The following is a 17,495-nucleotide window of genomic DNA, read 5'->3' on the forward strand; positions in this document are numbered from 1 at the left end:
GCATGCTGTGGAACACATTTTTCTCGGTCCGTGAATCATATGGCAAGCTTGGAAATGTACAGACCTCAACTGCGGATTCCGTCTGAGTCCATGTTTGATCCAGACGGTGCAAACTGGGTAAACCGTGATAAAAAAAACCAAACTGAAACCAATTTGTCATACATCCCTAGCTGTATCTCCTCTTGGCACCAGTGTTGCCTCTCCTGGTAAATATAGCAATGCTGGCATGGGGAAGAGCTGCAGTCTGGACTACGGGTTTCCAATATTTTCAAGTGGCGCAGCTCAGCTTCCCAACTTCCATATGCAACAGAGCAATAAAGTGGCCTATCTTACAAAGGTATTGTGAAGATTATTCCAATATGCTGATGACTTAACATGTGCATGTACCATAATGTCAACATTTATTATTAGTAGTAATATTAGTAGAGGAGGAAGAATGGGATGGGATGGGATGGGATGGGATGGGATGGGATGGGATGGGCGAATCTGTCAGTTTCACTTTCTCCCACATCCAGATTTTTAAACCCTCAAGTTCTTTCTCTCCTGAATATGAAGAACTTTGCAAATATTGGAACATTCTTATGAAAAATGAACTGAAAGAAAATTCTCGCCAGCCATCCGCACCAGCCAAATTCGATAAGTGCAACTATTCCCAGCATGGTGAGGACCATGTTGTACCTGCTTCCCGTATAGCTATTAGAGATGAAGAGGCTGTCAGAAAAAAAGAGTACTGAATTAAAGTCACTACATGTTTAAATACACAGGGGTTCAAACCCAAGTAGAAGAAAATAAGGTTGATTTCGAAAGGGACACAGGACAGGAGATGGTTTTCATCCATTTCCATCTCTCCTTAAGAAGTACATCTCAAAAAGGGACACCTGTGTCTGCCCCTACTCCCATTTCTCTCATGCAGGAACTGAACAGTGAAAATACGGTTGTGTAGGTTTTCTGGGTTGTGTCCCAGGTAGCATATGATCTGGCCACTCTGGATCACCTCTGTCTAGATGCTGAGCCTTCCTATGGCCAGTGCAGTGCATTAGCTACTTTGACAACACAACAGCTATTGTTATCTCAAGTTAACTTGGGAGCTGCTATTTTAAAAATGGATCAGAGTGTGAGTTCTTAGGAGAAGTCTTGTCCTGTCCATAGGTTTAATTTAGTTGTACCAGCCAATGCAGAGCATGTGCTAAAATTTGTGGGCTACCATCTGGATGCTGGACCATAACCACATGAGCTGGTGAAAGTTCTCTCTTCCAGAAATCAGTTTTGGAAACTGCAAATATATTTCCCCTAACCTTTTTAGAAATATATATTATTCTGGTATAATTATATCCAGTTCAGCTTTTCCTCAACTAAAGGATGTAGCTCTTCTCTGAATCCTTTCCAGTTGCTGCTTGCCAACATCCTTCTAAACGTTGGTGCCCAGAACTGAAATGCCATGAAGAACAAACTTCAGCTTGCAACTATATTTCATGAGAAGACCTATGTATTTCCTGTGCCCAATTGGTTTTCCACTCAGAAATGAGAGAATATTGTTCCACACTTCCCACTTTCCTAATGGGGCCAGTGATGACTGAATACTGTCCTTTGTAACATCTTGTATATTTACAAATCTTTGTATATTTAAATCTTTGTAACATCTTGTATATTTACAAATGTGCATGCTGAGTAGAAGGGAAGGTGACATGCATGCAGTGTACTAATTCCTAAAACAGCATCAGTACTGCACAAGCAACCCCCTAACCACTTTTCCCAAGATCACATTTTGCCATTTAGATGCACAAAGTCAAACTTTTTTACTGGCTGAACTCAAACTCCTGCTTTTATCTTTTGCCTGGTACATCCCCTCCCAAGCAGAATACTGGTTTTCAGGCCCCACTCTGGCATGTAGGTGAAATGTACATTCTTAAATGACATTAATTATCCCTCCATTGGGGTTCATAGTTAACTACTAAGCCACTAGGCAGAATAGCCTCGCTGATAACAGTCTCCACAAATGGCCAATACAAACTTTAAATTCTATCGAGCAACTCCTTCGTGTCCTATGGGCGTTATCTAATGTGACACCACCACTAATGTGAATTCCATTGTATCAGTGAAAACAGCCTCTCCAGCACAGGGCTGCAAAACCTCTTTCAGCCTGAGGGCTCCATTCCATTTCAGAAAAGCTCTCGGGGGCTGCATTCCAGTGGTGGGTGGAGATGAAGGCAAAGGAGGTCAGGCCAAAAGAAGTGAGGCCAAAAGGAGTGAGGCCAAAATACCAGCATATTTTAGCATAAAGCTGTTACTGCTAATAACGGAGCTTTCAACCTTTTAGAATGGGGCGGCGGTGGAGGAAACTGCACATAGATAGATAAATTTTATTACAATTAGAGCTATGCACAAATGCCTTTATTATGATTAGAGCTATGCCTCTTACTTGTGGGCAGAGAAATTTGGGAGACAATTTTACCAAATTTCTCCAGGGGGAGGATAAATTCTCAACAGTTTCTCCCAGGCAGGGCTCCCCACTGGCAGGGCTTGTAGCACAGCTTCTTTCTTTTTCCCTAATGGTTTTGGGGATTTCCATGCTGCAACAGCATCAACTGTTTGGCAGGCTGGGCCCCAGTTTGTGTATCCACCGCAATGCAGGTGGGGACAGTGTTGTGTCCAGCTACAGGGATGAGGCAGAGTTAGTGCTCTGCCAAGATCTGTTGAAAGTTTTCTCTCCTCCCCCCACCCTTGAAAGAGGCTTCCATTGTTCTGCCTCATTCTCAGAGTGTTGTATAATTTCTTTTGGTGTTGCTTTTGAGCTTACCTAATCACAGCTAGCCTCCCGGGCTGCCTGCACGTCCTGATCTGAAAAAGCCTCATGGGAGGAATCACCTCATGGTGCCTTAAACTGAGCTTTAATTGAAGTGTAGGAAGCTGAGGAGGCTACAGGTGGCCAGAGAAATGAAAAACAGCATGCTTGTGCTCATTTCTCAGCCACCTCATATTAAGGTAAGCCCAAAAAACCCCAAACCCAACCCATGAGAATTTTTCTGAAATTTCTTCACCACTGAATTTCTTTTCAAAAGCAACTACTCTTCTATCAAATTGAATGAGAATAGTTCAAAAAATGTGGGATAAATTTTCGTCACAGCACTAATTACAATCATTGATCAACACTTTACACATATATGTACAAAACTTACATGCAACATACGTCATTATACAGAAACTCAAAAAGAAACTTAACATGACCCCAGAGTATCAGTCTGGTGCAATAATACTATTTTAGTAAAAGTTTGCGGCAAGCAAGTGCTAGCAGCTGCACAAAACCTGGTCACCTTATCTCTAATCTAAGAATCTTGATCAGAAAGAACAGGAAGATGAAATTCATATGATCTGCTTGCCATTTTTTGTAAAATAGGTGTAATAAAAACATAGTGAATTTCTCAATTAAAATAATATAATAAAACATACCCGGCAGTTTCCACTTCCCCTCTGTCACAAGGGCATGTACATAGGTTTGACATAGGTTTGGAAAACACCAAATGATTGGTGGGTCAGGGTGTCAGGGTTCCCCTTATGACCTGGATCTCCTGAGCAACTCCTTGAGGATCTCTTGCCTTCTTAAGAGTCCCACCTTCCTTCTTTTAAATTTCTCTTTTCCCAGTAACATGGGGTTTAGGCTGTAGCCTGTAGGCATGGGGTGATTGACACTCTAGACACAGGGTTTAACCACACCAGTTTACTGGTAAATTAAAGCAAACAAATCACAACTATAGGTATTTACACAATAAAGCTGGGTGATACAAAAGTCTTTAAGAGAAAATAAAAGTTGCAGAACACAAGTTCCTTTACCCTAGCTGTACTTAGACTTCTCCAGGCTGCTTCTTCCTGCTCTCTCTTCAGGCTCTGGTTTATTTGTTTGTTTATTTAAACTATTTCTTGGCCACCTTTCAGGGCAGAAGCCCTCCCAAGGCAACTTACAACAATAAAATACATTCAAACAGTTAAAAACAGTTTGCCTGATTCTGCTCTTACTTCTCTCTCACTCTCTCTATATACCCTCCTCCCTCAAAACTGAAAGTATTGCTTCAAACCTAAAGTAATGAAACTTAACTGGGGAAATGAAACTACTCCTCTCAGGGATACCCCCTCCCAACAAAAACAGCAAAAAAAACCCAACCCAGGCCTCTAAGACTGACCTTTTCCCCTTTGCATCTGTAGGCCTTAAACCTTGGCAGGGGGAAAGTGGGTTGAGCCAGGGGATGGGGGCCTGGCCACCTGAGGAACCCTCATATGGCTGGATTGGGACCCTCTGGTGAGTCAGATTTGGCCCCTAGGCCTGGGACTCTGCATCCCTAACAGGGCTTGGTGGCATGCCTGGTTTTCCGGGGAGACACATTACACTTGAAGGTGCTGTTGGCATTGTGCTAGAGGTTGTTTATGCTAGTGCAATGTAATTTATGTTAACGGTCGTGTCACACTGAATACAGCCACTATGTTGACTGTATTTTTTTTCTTTCTGATGTGGACATGCAGCATTACTTTAATTCATCATTTCTTACAGTAGGGATTTAAGTGCCATGAGTAAGACACACTACACGCACAGGCAAAGTGAAGCATTGATTTAATGAGTGCTCTTCTATGATATGAAAACAAAAAAGCTGTAAACATGCCTAAATATCAAATGGTTAACTTCTGAAATATTCAAAGCATCTTCTCAAGTGGAGCCACTGGATGGTTCCTTTTTGAACAGCTATCTATATAAGCTATCATTACAATTGTGCAGAGAAATTGGAAAGCACTGAAATTGCTGTTGAAGCAGCCATTAAGTTAATTTCGCAACCTCCAAAAGCCAGAAATGGACTGCTCCAATACGATTATATTAGGTTGAGCTAAAATGCGTGTGTATTGGGAGAATCGGGCTTTTTGCAAAAAAATGTTTACCCTGTGTGACCGGGGCTGCCGCTGCTCCCATTTCATGGAATAGGAAAGGGACCCAGAAAATGGGCCAGACTGTTCATCCAGACCAGTACGGGGATGTGCGAATCGGTCAGTTTTGCTTTCACTTGCGTTCACATTTTTTAAAAATCTCAGGTTCTTTCTTCCCAGAATGTGAAGAACTTTACCTTCCCCCAAATGTCTATGTAGTGTAGCCTTCCCATGTGATGTGCACCAACACACTCTTTGCCTTTGCTTCCCCCTGCCCCCCCCCCCCGGAGTAGACACAATGCATCCCCCCACTCCAAGCATCTACTTCAGGTATGGGAAAAGGGGAGTGCTAAAGCATGGCTATCCTACAGTAAACCCCTATGGTTGGATCCAGATTTATGCTGAATCAACTGCCCTGCTGGAAGTGGTCTTGCCCATTGGCAACTCCTCCAGCACCCTGAAATGCCACCCAGAGTCAGGAGACACTGCTGAATGGGATGAACTGTGGTGTGGGTGGGGAGGGGAATCTCTCAAAATTGGGTGGAGGGACCTTCTGTGAGGGGAACTCTTCATCTTGCAGAAGGCAGTTCCTGGATCCTTCCAACACCTAGCGGGGAAGCGCTCTAAGAAACTGGCTTTCTGATACGATCCGAGAAGGAAAACAAACAAGCAACTTCTCTCATTGGAGAAGTTTTGTTCAGGCTGAGTGACAAAGCTGAGGCAAGTTCTATTGTTCTAAAATGTCATTTGGCATAATGAAATGTAGAGAATTGATTCTTTCCTAATTTATAGCATGGTATAAATTCACAGCATCTCTGCTGAAGGCATTTGCTGGGATGAGATGGCTTCACAAAAGACTCTTGCCTCAAGGGCTGTGATGTTAAACTAGAGCATTTGCTACTAACCAACAGCTCCAGTGTATTCTTATATTGCAGCCAGGTTCATCATGCCTTGGGCAATGATCCAAAACGCTCTTGCTTGGACATGTATTCCATTGACATCAATGGCTTTAATTCCAAATAAATGTGTTTAAGGCAAGTTTGCCAAAAGGGGCATGCAAAACTCTCCTGAGAAATTTCACTTGTCATGTTGAAACTCTTTCAGCTTTCTTGGAAATTCCTCCAAAGTTTCTCCAAAGGAGAAAACCTGAATGTTACTTCTTGTTTCACTCTCAGCAGCCATGCTTTCTGGCATTAATGTCTGCATAATAGGAAGACGTTGAACAGGTGCAGTTTCCCTAATAATGCATGGCCATCTTGACAGAAAATACATCTTGAATTTTGGCATGTCAACTGGGCTGGCTCTTAAAAATGCAGAGCATCTGACAGGGAGAAAAACACACACACATACCCTAGAAGCCCTACTTTTGAATTAGGGATGAGAATTCTGTTTCAGTTCAGTTTTGACAAGAATTTACCAAAATTTACAAAGTTCTCTATATTTGGGACAAAAAGTACTTGATGAAGGTGGGAGAACCTAAAAATGACAGATTCGTCCATCCAGGCCCATGGCTTTGGGTTTGAATTAGGGATGTTGCGAGCGTCCATTTGGGGGCTCGAGCTTGGCGGGTTCCCACCAGGTCGGCCCCCTGGACATCAGTCTGCAACTTCGTGCTGTTGCCTGACTCAGTGCATGCCGAGTCAGGCAAGTGCAACAGCCCCTGCTCCTTGCCCGAGCGGCAACAGCAGGATGGGAAGCCTTCCCATCTGCCTCCGAGAGCAACTGCGCTCCTCTCTGTCGGTGCGTGGCAGAGAAAGGCACTGTTGTTCCTGGTGGCGGCGGTAGCAGGAGAGGCCCTCTCCCATTGCCACCACTGCCCTGACATACTGCACCCCTCTCTGCCAGTGTTTGGCAGAGAGGGGCACAGTTGCTCTGGGCGGCAGTGGAGATGGCAAGATGGGAAGCGAGAGGGAGGCGGTGCTTCCCCATCCTGCCACTGAGACCAACTGCGCCCCTCTGTGCTGGTGCTTGGCAGAGAGGGATGCAATTGCTCATGGCGGTGTGGCAGCGGCACTCGCTGGGCCCCTGCAAACCACCAGCTGGCTCATGTCCCAGCATGAACTGGGTCCGGCAATGGGCAGGGTTTACTATTTATTTATTTATTTATTTATTTATTGTATTTATATCCCACCTTTTTTCCTCTTGCAGGGAACCCAAGGCGGCTTACTTTCTCCTACTCCTCCTCCTCTCCATTTTATCCTCACAACAACAACCCTGTGAGGTAGGTTGGGCTGAGAGTCTGTGACTGGCCCAAAGTCACCCAGTGAGCTTCCATGGCCGAGTGGGGACTAGAACCCGGATCTCCCGGCTCCCAGTCCAGCACTCTCACCACTACACCACGCTGGCTCTCAAACGGGTTCTGGCAAGTGGGTCGCAGCCGCAGGGAAGACTCACATGAGTTCGCACAACCCTAGTTTGAATTGCTGTGCATTAAGCACTATGTTAGTGCTAAATTAAGGTCGCTACTAGGGATGCTGGAGAAAATCGAGATGAACTAAAATGAATTCAGATTTCTAAGAATCCAACCTTAGAATCCGCTGCAGAGCGACCGCCTCAGGCCACACAGAGTCTGTGGACTTTCGGGTGGGTTTTTTTTTTACCCTTCTGAAATTTATACATATTTATTCATAGGAAAATACACATGTTTCTGGTGAGTCTGGAAAATATATGCGGGGGAAAAGCTGAATGGAATGGGGGACAATAGGCTAAAAGTTACGTACTAACGTAAATAAATTACATAAATTGTTGCAAACCCACTTTCAGAACTATGTACATGTATATGAAAGTCACTTTCCGCAGATCATGTTCATGGGGGGGGAGGCGTTCTGTCCCTCCCCCCGGAATCCTCGATGGGGGGGGAGGCGATCCATTCCTCCCCCCTGGAATCCTCCACGGCCAGCTGTGCTCCGTGGCAGCTCCGTGGAGCAGCTGGCCAGGCCCAGGCCAGGCCAGAGCCATCCGCAGCCGGATTTCCGGCTGTGGAGGGCTCTGGGGGGAAAACAAAAACAAAAACCGTGCACGCAAATGGCGGCGGCTACAGCCACCGCCATTTGCGTTCCTTATTTTTGGCCGTCTTAATCTACGTAAATATTTACCTAGACTATGACGGCAGAAATAAAGGGGAATGCAAATAGCGTAGCGGGCGCTATTTACGTCCCTTTTTGATTCACCGTTTTAGCCTACGTAAATATTTATGTAGGCTAAAACGCCAAATCAAAAAGGGACGCAAATAGCGCCCGCTACGCTATTTGCGTTCCCCTTTATTTTTGCCATCATAGTCTACATAAATATTTACGTAGACTAAGACGGCCAAAAAAAATAAGGAACGCAAATGGCGGCGGCCGTAGCCGCTGCCATTTGCGTACGCGGTTTGTTTGTTTGTTTGTTTTACCCAGCCATGATAGGCTACGTAAATCTTTACATAGCCTATCACGTCTTGTAAAAAAAAAAAAAAACAACCCCCCCACAAGACTGCAAATGGCAGTGGTGGCAGCCGGTCGGAAGACCAACCACCGCAGCCACCGCCTCCGCAGCCACCGCCGCTGCAGCCGCCACCGCCCGGAACATCCGCCCCAGGTAAGTCTCGTCCCAGGGGGGATCCATGGGGGGGCGGGGGGGCAGGCCGTTCCGCCACGGAGTTCGGGGGGCCGAACGCACTGGCATTCGGCCTCACCGAGATCCGTGGCGGAATTCTGTGACATCCCTAGGCATGTTTTTCTGCTTAGCGGGGGAAAAAATCAAGTCTCTCTGTGAATGGACACCAGAATGAACAACATTGCACCATCCATGAAACATACACAGGATGGATTTCACAAAATCCAGACATCCCTAGTAGCTGCCTCTTTTTCTGACAGACAGGCTCCTTATCTTTAAAAGCTAAATGGAAGGCTGCATGGTGGGACTAGCTCTGCCTATTGAATTTGGCTAAATGTTGGACAAGGACTGAGGAGACCCGAGTTCAAATCTCCACTCAGCCATGGAGCTCACAAGGTAAGGATGGACCAGTCCTTCAGCCTATCCTACCTCACAGGTCTGTTATGTAGATTTCTGCCTCCATGTTATTCTCATGTGTCACTATGAACTCTTTAGAGGAAGGCCAGAATATCTGTTTGTTTGTTTGTTTAAACTACTTATATAGCAATTGCTACCATAAGATCTCTAAGTGGTACACATAAGGCTATAAATGTAAAACAAAATAAATAAATATTTATCTGTTGCTTCAGAGTAACAGCATATTTTATGAATTTGCTCATCTTCTGACACTGTCAGGCAGCAGATGTCAAGCATAACTGAGGCTAAGGCTTGCTGCATTATCAAATAAGAGATTAGCGGGACTGATTCTCTCTGGCATTTGGCAGCATATAACAAGTATTTTAGATCAGGTCCTGCATTATCTCTGCCTGCTTGTTTTAAATTGCTTTAGATAGGGATGTGAGAACTTGCTTGTGCCCGCCGAGTGCGGGTACTCGTAGAGTCTCTGCTGCTGCCCGCCCCCGCGAGCCGGGCTGCACGAGCCCTGGAGTGCTCGGTGACCTGTCCGGGTCCCGGGAACTTCCCGCAGCTCCTGTTCCTTGATGCACGCTGCCATTTTTACACAAGATGGGGGCTCGCATCGAGGCATGGGCGGCTGCCGGGGTGTCTCTGCTGCTGCCACTGTAGTGGGTGGGGGGAGAGGACAGGTGATCCCTTCTTCTCCCCCACCCCCCGCTACAGCAGTGGCAGCAGTGAGGGAAAGGCTGGTTGTTTTGTGTAATTGTAAGAGACTTAGGTAAAACAACCAGCCTGTCCCTCGCCACCACCACTGCCTCCGTCTCTGTAGCAGGGGTGGGGGTGGGAGAAGAGGACAGGTGCTTCCTTCTTCCCTCTGCCCCCACCTGCCAGCAGCAGCAGCAAGGGACAAGTTAGTCTTTTTCCATAAGTCACTTACATAAAATGACCAGCCTGTCCCTTGTCACCGCCAACACAGGGACAAGAGGGGAAGAAGGCAGCACCTCTCCTCCTTCCCCCATCCTTGCTACAGCGGCAGCAGCCAGAGACAGGCTGGTCATTTTACGTAAGTGAAAGAGACTTCTGTAAAACAACCAGCCTGCTGCCGCTGTAGCAAGGAGTTCTCCCATCTTTCCCTCTCCATGATAGGTGGCTCACTTAGGGACCAGGCGCCTGCACTCTTGTCCAACTCAGCACGTGGTGAGTCGGGCAAGAGCTCGGGTCCGCAAACTGGCATCCGGGGCAGGGGCGAGGGACCGGCAATTTCTCACTGGGCTTCAAGCCCCAACCAGATGCTTGCACCATCCCTACTTTGTTGTTGTTGTTATGTATGCTATCTGTTTTATGTCCTTACATGAATTGTTTTTCATAGTTAATGTATTTTAATGCTTGTTAAATGTTGTGAACTGCCCAGAGAACGTTGGCTTTGTAGAAATATAATAAATGAAATGAAATGAATGAAATGATGGTAATAAAACAGTGGCTGGTAATGTCGGTTAGTTCATGGTGTCAAGTGACCTACATATTTCCAGCTTCTAAAATTTTATATCATGGAATCCAAACATTCATTCAGTACTTTCCTTTTACGTTGCTTCAATTATATGAGTATGTGGTACATGGATTTTGCTTTCCTTTTAGGGAAAAGGGGATAAAAGTAGAGACAAAGATCTCAGTAAAATCTGAATTCAACAAGTTGCACTGATTGGCATTATTTCAGGGTTGGGCAGACTGCAAGATCTACTTTCTTTCTTTTTCAGCACAATTTGTAGTCAGTCAGTACCAGAACCAAGTGTGTTTCCAGACAGAGGTCTCCTATCACTCCCATTGTCAATCTAAAGGCATTTTGCAACTATTCCATCTTTTCTTCCTTAATGGATATTTTTCTGATAAGAAAGATGATAGGAGAAATTGTGGGAAAACAAACACAGGAGGGCTACAAATTGAAAACCGTCATTGGAACCACCACCACCACCACCACCACCACCACCCATAAAAGTCTGTGAATGAGACGGTGCAGTTGTACTCTAAAAGCCTCAGCTTGAACGCCTTGAAGCGCCTCAAGCTCACAAGTCTTTTCACACAAAAATCAGCTCCTGGTTCTCTCTCACCCCCCCCCCCGAAGCATTCATTTTTTAGCAACTAATTCAGGGGTGTGGGAAGCTGTTTAGTTAGTGGCATTGTTAGACAATTGGTATTGTTAAAAACCCTCGCTGATCTACTGAATCTCCCAGCGATCTGCCACTAGATCATGATCTACCTTCTGTCCACCCCTGCATAATCTGATAGTGCTGTGCAAGGCCATCTCAAGAGGGGAGGGCAAAGCAGGTAGATGCTTTGAGCACCAAATTCTGGGGATGCCAAATGACCTCCTGTAGGTGGGGGCAACAGCAGCTGTGTGGTGGTGGTAGATGCAAAGGACATTGTTGTGCTCCAGCTCCTCTTATCCTAGCTGGGGCTGCAGCAGCTGCAAACCCCTCTACTGCTGAGAGGGTGACATACCCTGCCATTCTGGCTCTCTGGAGTAGCTGGCTGATGCCCAGCTCTGAGACGTTCTAGGCACTGGCCTGCCCATCTCTCCACAGAGCCACACCAGGCTCTCCCCTACTACAGCAAATGCCACACCAGGAGACCACCTGGCACAGCTTTTTGGATCACCTCCCACCTGCCTGATGCCTATCCCTGATAACCCCTGAGAGCAGGGCATGGGGCAGTCAGGCCCTACCAGCTGCTTCCCTGCTGCAACAAATGTCACAACAGAAAAAACAAACAAAAAAACAGCTAGTACAGCTCTCCAGAGAGTCTGGCTGGCCCAAATGCCTCACTGGAGCACAGGCAGTCTCCAGGGCTAACTTGCCAGAATCCCTTGGCCCCTTGCTATGAAGAAGGACTCCTCACAGTGAGCAAGGCATTGAGGCAGACTCAGATGGTGGTCAGGTGGCATGGATAGTGCTCAGCACAGTGAAAAAGGGAAAGAGAAGGGGTGGGTGGATGGGTGGGTGGCAGTGTTGCCACCACCAGAAATAAGAGGTAGGAGGTGGGTAGGACAGGGGTGGGTGGTGGTTGTGGGTGGGGGGCTTCCCTGGAGGAAAAAGAAAAGGAGGAGCAGCTGCTGCTGCTAGGGGCTAGGGACAGAGAAAAGAGATGGGGCGACCTGTTCCCTAGAGACCAGTCCCCCAGGGGTGGGGGACAGGTCTGCCTGTGAGATGCTAAAATACCTCCTTGCCTAGTGTACTAAAATGCGGCCTTGTGGCAATCCTGGAGCTGGGTCAATATTTTTGGGTATTTCTTTTCAGCCATTTCTAGGGAAGTGGGGAGAGGTGGATCAAAATTGCTGCTGAAAAATAGAAAGGCAGAAGAAATTCAGTGACATTTTGGTGCAGGGGTAGGGGGGTTGTCTCTTTTTCCTTCCTCTTCTCTTTACACATCAACAACAACAACAACAACGTCCATCACTCCAGTGCTTCCTGACAGCATCCCAACTAGATTTACTTCCTGGAATGCCAATAGGAGAACATCCTGACTTAACGTTCTCCTATGAGTGCTCCAGGCAGCACTGCCAGCACAGGAATCTGAGGAGTGCTGGAAAGTAGTGCAAAACTTTTTTCTTTCTTTTTAAAAGAAGTTAAAATAAATACATTATTAAGTGCAAGCAAAAAGAAACAGATTCTGCAGCCTGCCATGAAAATCTAACTGAATTTCTCTCCCCACTCCTCAATGACAGAAACATATACCCTGCTTCTGCACAGGTGGAGAATTTCACAAAATGGCGGGGGGGGGGGGGTTCAGCACAGAATATTCTTTGAAAAGAATATTCTTTGAAACTGAGAATTTGAAATTTGAAATGCCCAGGTTTGGATGGTAGATTTTGAGGAGCATTGATCATTTTGGGTTTAAATAATACTTGAAATCCAAATGGACATGATTCCATCCACCACCACCACCTTATGTAGAAAATATATTTTTAAAATGCTTTACTATCTCAAAAAACAAACCCCCCACACAACTAAGATTAATAAATTAAATATATTGACTCACAGTCACTGTCTGTAAATAAAAGGAGTAAGGCGGCAAAATATGCTGATGCCACAAAACTATCTGGGTTAGTCCTATTTATTATTTATACGACACTCTGTGTGTGCAGATCCCTGTTCTCTTTAATAAAGGGAAATGGATGCAAGTTTTAACTTACTGTACACACACAGTAATAGCTGGATAGGGACATTATATTTAGAACTCACCCAGTGTTGACTCATAGTGGGTGGGTGGGTGGGGAACTTGACATAAATGAAGACCCAGAATCCACACTAATGCCAATTACTCAACCCTTTCTGAATTTCACAGATGGATAGTTCATGTCTTTTATTTATAGATATTCCTGCTGTACTCGAATATCACTGCTGTACTGGAGTAACCCACAAATGCTAATACACCAGCTGTTTAAGGCTTGAAAATCTTGCAGTGAGATTTTGAGAGAGGAGTGAGATACTTGCAGGACCATAAAAATGCTGGGACTATGGGAGTGATCCACAGCCACCTATGAGAACAAGTGGCAGCTGGTAATTGCTCCCTTTCAGGAACTTGCTCTCTATGTTCAGCACTAGATGCAGCAGCTAAGTGATTTGGGACCAGAATCAGTCAGTGAGCATGTACGGAACAAGTATAATGGCTCCTGACAGGCAAACCTCTAATATTCTTTCACCCAAACCCATAGTCTGAACATATCAACTGTGCACCCTTCTCTTGGCACGCTCACCTAATAAACTGTTAGGGGTAGGGCTGGTGTCCTGCAGGCCATTGGATGTTTCTCATGAGACCACTTAGTTAAATTTCTTTATGTATTATTAAAATCTATACCCCACCCTTCAAATACATCTTCAGTAGATGAAGCAGCAGGAAGGCAGGAAGATGGAGACACAGATCAGTTTGCTCTTGAGTAGGGATGTCAGAGAATTCCGCCACGGATCTTGGTGAGGCTGAGTGCCAGTGCATTCGGCCCCCCAAAATCCATGGCAGAACAAAGCCCCCCACCCCGCGAAAGGCGCGCAAAATGGGACACTTACCTGGTGCCGTTCTCGCTGCTTTGCGAATGGCGGTCACAGATGCAGCCACCATTTGCTTCCCTATTTTTGCCATGATAGGCTACGTAAATACTTAAATACTTACATAGCTTATCACGGCCTCCACAGGGACACCATTTGCACCCCTGTCTTTTGCTGTGATAGGCTATGTAAATATTTACATAGCCTATCACGGCAAAAAAAGGGAACGCAAATGGCAGCCGCCATAGCTGCCACCATTTGCGTTCCCTTTTTTTGCTGTGATAGGCTACGTAAATATTTACATAGCCTATCACAGCAAAAGACGGGCACAAATGGCGTCCCTGCGGAGGCTGTGATAGGCTATGTAAATATTTACGTAGCCTATCACGGCAAAAGACAGGGGCGCAAATGGTGTAGTGGCTGCCATTTTTGCCTCTGTCTTTTGCTGTAATAGGCTATGTAAATATTTACGTAGCCTATCATGGCAAAAAACAGGAATGCAAATGGTGGCTGCTGTATCCACAGCCATTTGCGTTCCCTTCCCCCCCCCGCCCCGTGATAGGCTATGTAAATATATATGTAGCCTATCACAGCAAAATACAAGGATGCAAATGGCAGCAGCTACGGCGGATGCCATTTGCGTCCCTGCTCAGCCCAGCGGCTGGATGTCCGGCTGCGGGCGGCCCCGGCCGGCAGCTCCGCGGAGTCGCTGCGGAGCAGAGCCAGCTGGGGAGAATTTCAGGGGGAGGGATGGAGTGCCTCCCCCCCACCGCGAATGTCACCTTTCAAAAAGTGACTTTTGTACATCCCTACTTTTGAGTTACAGCGGGTGTGCAGACTGAGGACCCACCCAAATGAAGCAGCAGATTCATGGAGCGAGTTTGGGCCATATTGGCTCCTTGTATCACTTGATCCCTGTTGGGCTGGAATCCATAGTATCTCCCTCTGGTCATCTGCTATGATGGCACCGTAAACTGACATAGGTTCCTGCAGCTTCCAGGCTGTGTTACAGTAGTGCAAAAAGTGAGGCTCCTGGGTCTTTTGCCAGAGTCTTCCAGCACCTTAAAATGTATTGGTTCTGGTGTTGTGGGCAGGAATGAAGGCGGATTAAGTTTAGAAAGGGGGATATTTTAAAAGTTTGAGAAAAAAACTGGTTTAAGGTTACTGGATGCTGTTGTATTAGCATCCTTAATTATTTTTCCTGTGATAGGTCTGGATGGAGGTCTCGTGGTGTCCTACTTCTGAGCAAGCTCCCTTTTACTGAGCCAGACCGTTTGTTCACCTAGCCCAGTATTGTCTACACTGCCTCGTAGTGTCTGTCCAGGTTCTCAGGCACATTCTTTCCCAGCTCACCTGGAGATATTGCCAGTGGTGAACCTGCATACAAAGTATGTGATCCACCACTGAGCCTTTCTTCACTCAGATAACTTTAAATGTATTTTTGTGGAAGCTGAATTACACTGATTCACAATCCTATCTTGATCCTATCTCAAGATTTTATCCCCTACCATTGTTGGAAGCAGAGAGATGATAGGTGTTATGTTTTAATTAAGATTTTGTTTTTAATTTGGATTCTATTACAAGTGCCAGAAGTGTTTTTGTTTGTTTGTTTGTTTTTTGCAAAAAGGTGGGGGGAGAGAGAGAGAGAGAGAGAGAGAGAGACCTATCTATCAATGTATGAGCAAATTCAGCATTTTTAAGGGGCAAGAAGACTGCAGGAAAAGGACACACTTATATACTGAAAACATAAAACTACTACTAGAAATATATGAGAATTTCATTTCTGTTCGCATATCATGCAGACATGTCCTGTTTGCAATCCTGAACACAAACACGAGCAGAAATGCTTTTTTGTTTTGTTTTTTAGAAATGTTTGCAAATTCCCAAATTTGTGATTGCATTAGAAAAATGCATTTTAAAAAAAAGTGTTTTCATGCTTTAGTCAATGGGGGGAAAGGTCACACTTCAGAAAAATATGCACAGAAATGTGCCCTTTCCACATTCGAATGAACCCCAAAGCAGGTTAAAAACATATATGGGAATGAGCCAAAATAAATTTTGAAGTGATTTTCAGAGAATTTAGGCGACCTCAGAAATGACTGTTTCTCCCACCCCTAACTACTACTAGAACAGTGAGTAACAAAATGAATGAATTGCAAGATGACAAGATAGCCATCTTGATGCAGTCTTTGAATGGTATCCAATTGACCCCCCACCACCACCAGTGGAACATCTTCCATCAGTGGAACATGGTGGGGTCAATTCCTCTTCCTCCCTGCAGCCCTGGGTTCTCTCCTTCGAGATCTGTCTGTAGGATACACTGAGGACTGCAGTAGGGAGGAGAAGAGGCAAATGTCCCATCGCATGAGTGGTCTTTTGCTCACACGATATTGGATCTTACCCTTAGGACCGCTTCACATACCACACAGCCACAAATCCAGGTGTGCCACATGGACTCTACACACAGCAAAGGAACATCACATGGCTCTCTGAAAGGGTGTCTGTATTCATGTTTCCAAACACCAGCTTGTCTCATCCATTCGCAATTTCTGTTCTTAAGAAACCTTAGATGCACACCTACAAAAATACACTGTGCTAAGAAGCCTTTTCCACAAATATACCATACGAAGAGGCCTTTTACCACATAGTTCCACCAGTTGGTTGTTTAATCTATAACTTGTCAAGCATAGAAGGAGCTTGTATGCTGAGCAACTCTAGGGTTGTTTTCATGACTTGTGAAATGGTGGTTATTCTCACTTCTTGTAAGAACACAGACGGGTGGCAGTTTTCCCCTTTATTTCTGCAGTAGCTTTATTTATTATTATAATTATTTTGTTAGCCTGAAATTGCCTCTCCAGCTTAGGGAGACATTTACAAATTAAACAAACTGGTTGTTTGCCCAGCTGATTTTCTAGGAAGCTGAAAAACAGGCAGAGCAAACACAGTTCAGCTGCCATCTTTCTACTAACAAAAGAGCAAATTCACCTTTTTATGGCATCTGGAATGAAAGTGTGAGGATCAGCGCGATGCTTCAGGGCCCTGTCAAGAATCAATCGGACAATCAGCAATCATATCATGTAGCAAAAGGGGCTTTTTTTGCCCCCTAATCTATGGAAAATACATTGGCAACCATGCGGAGCAAAAGATTTTAAACCTTAAGACTGAACATTTGACTGTGTATTTGAGATATACTCCTCACTGAACACTATGTCTGATAGATATTTCCAGCTATTATGTTGTTGCTATATTTTGTTCAGATGAGTTAGAAAGGTCAATGAGTGAGTGCACTTGTGCGTATATTCGGGATCAGGAGAATTTCATTTGGTCCACAGTTTTAAGCAAACTGCCCTAATTTGCACTTATTGGGTCAAACACTGCATACAAAAAATGGGCATATGAGGGAAAGTCCCATGCAAAATGAGCATAGTAGGGAAAGAAAAGATGTGTACAAAGTGCATATGAAAATTTTTGTGTGCATGTTTTAAATTGGAGGCTGATGCATATAGTGGATGGAATGGAGTTATGACTGAAGACATGAAAAACTTACACAGACCAGAAGTAGTC

Source organism: Heloderma suspectum, chromosome 3 (assembly GCF_057233095.1).
Source record: "Heloderma suspectum isolate Gila_16-S chromosome 3, 16-S_ref, whole genome shotgun sequence".
NCBI classification, from domain to species: domain Eukaryota; kingdom Metazoa; phylum Chordata; class Lepidosauria; order Squamata; family Helodermatidae; genus Heloderma; species Heloderma suspectum.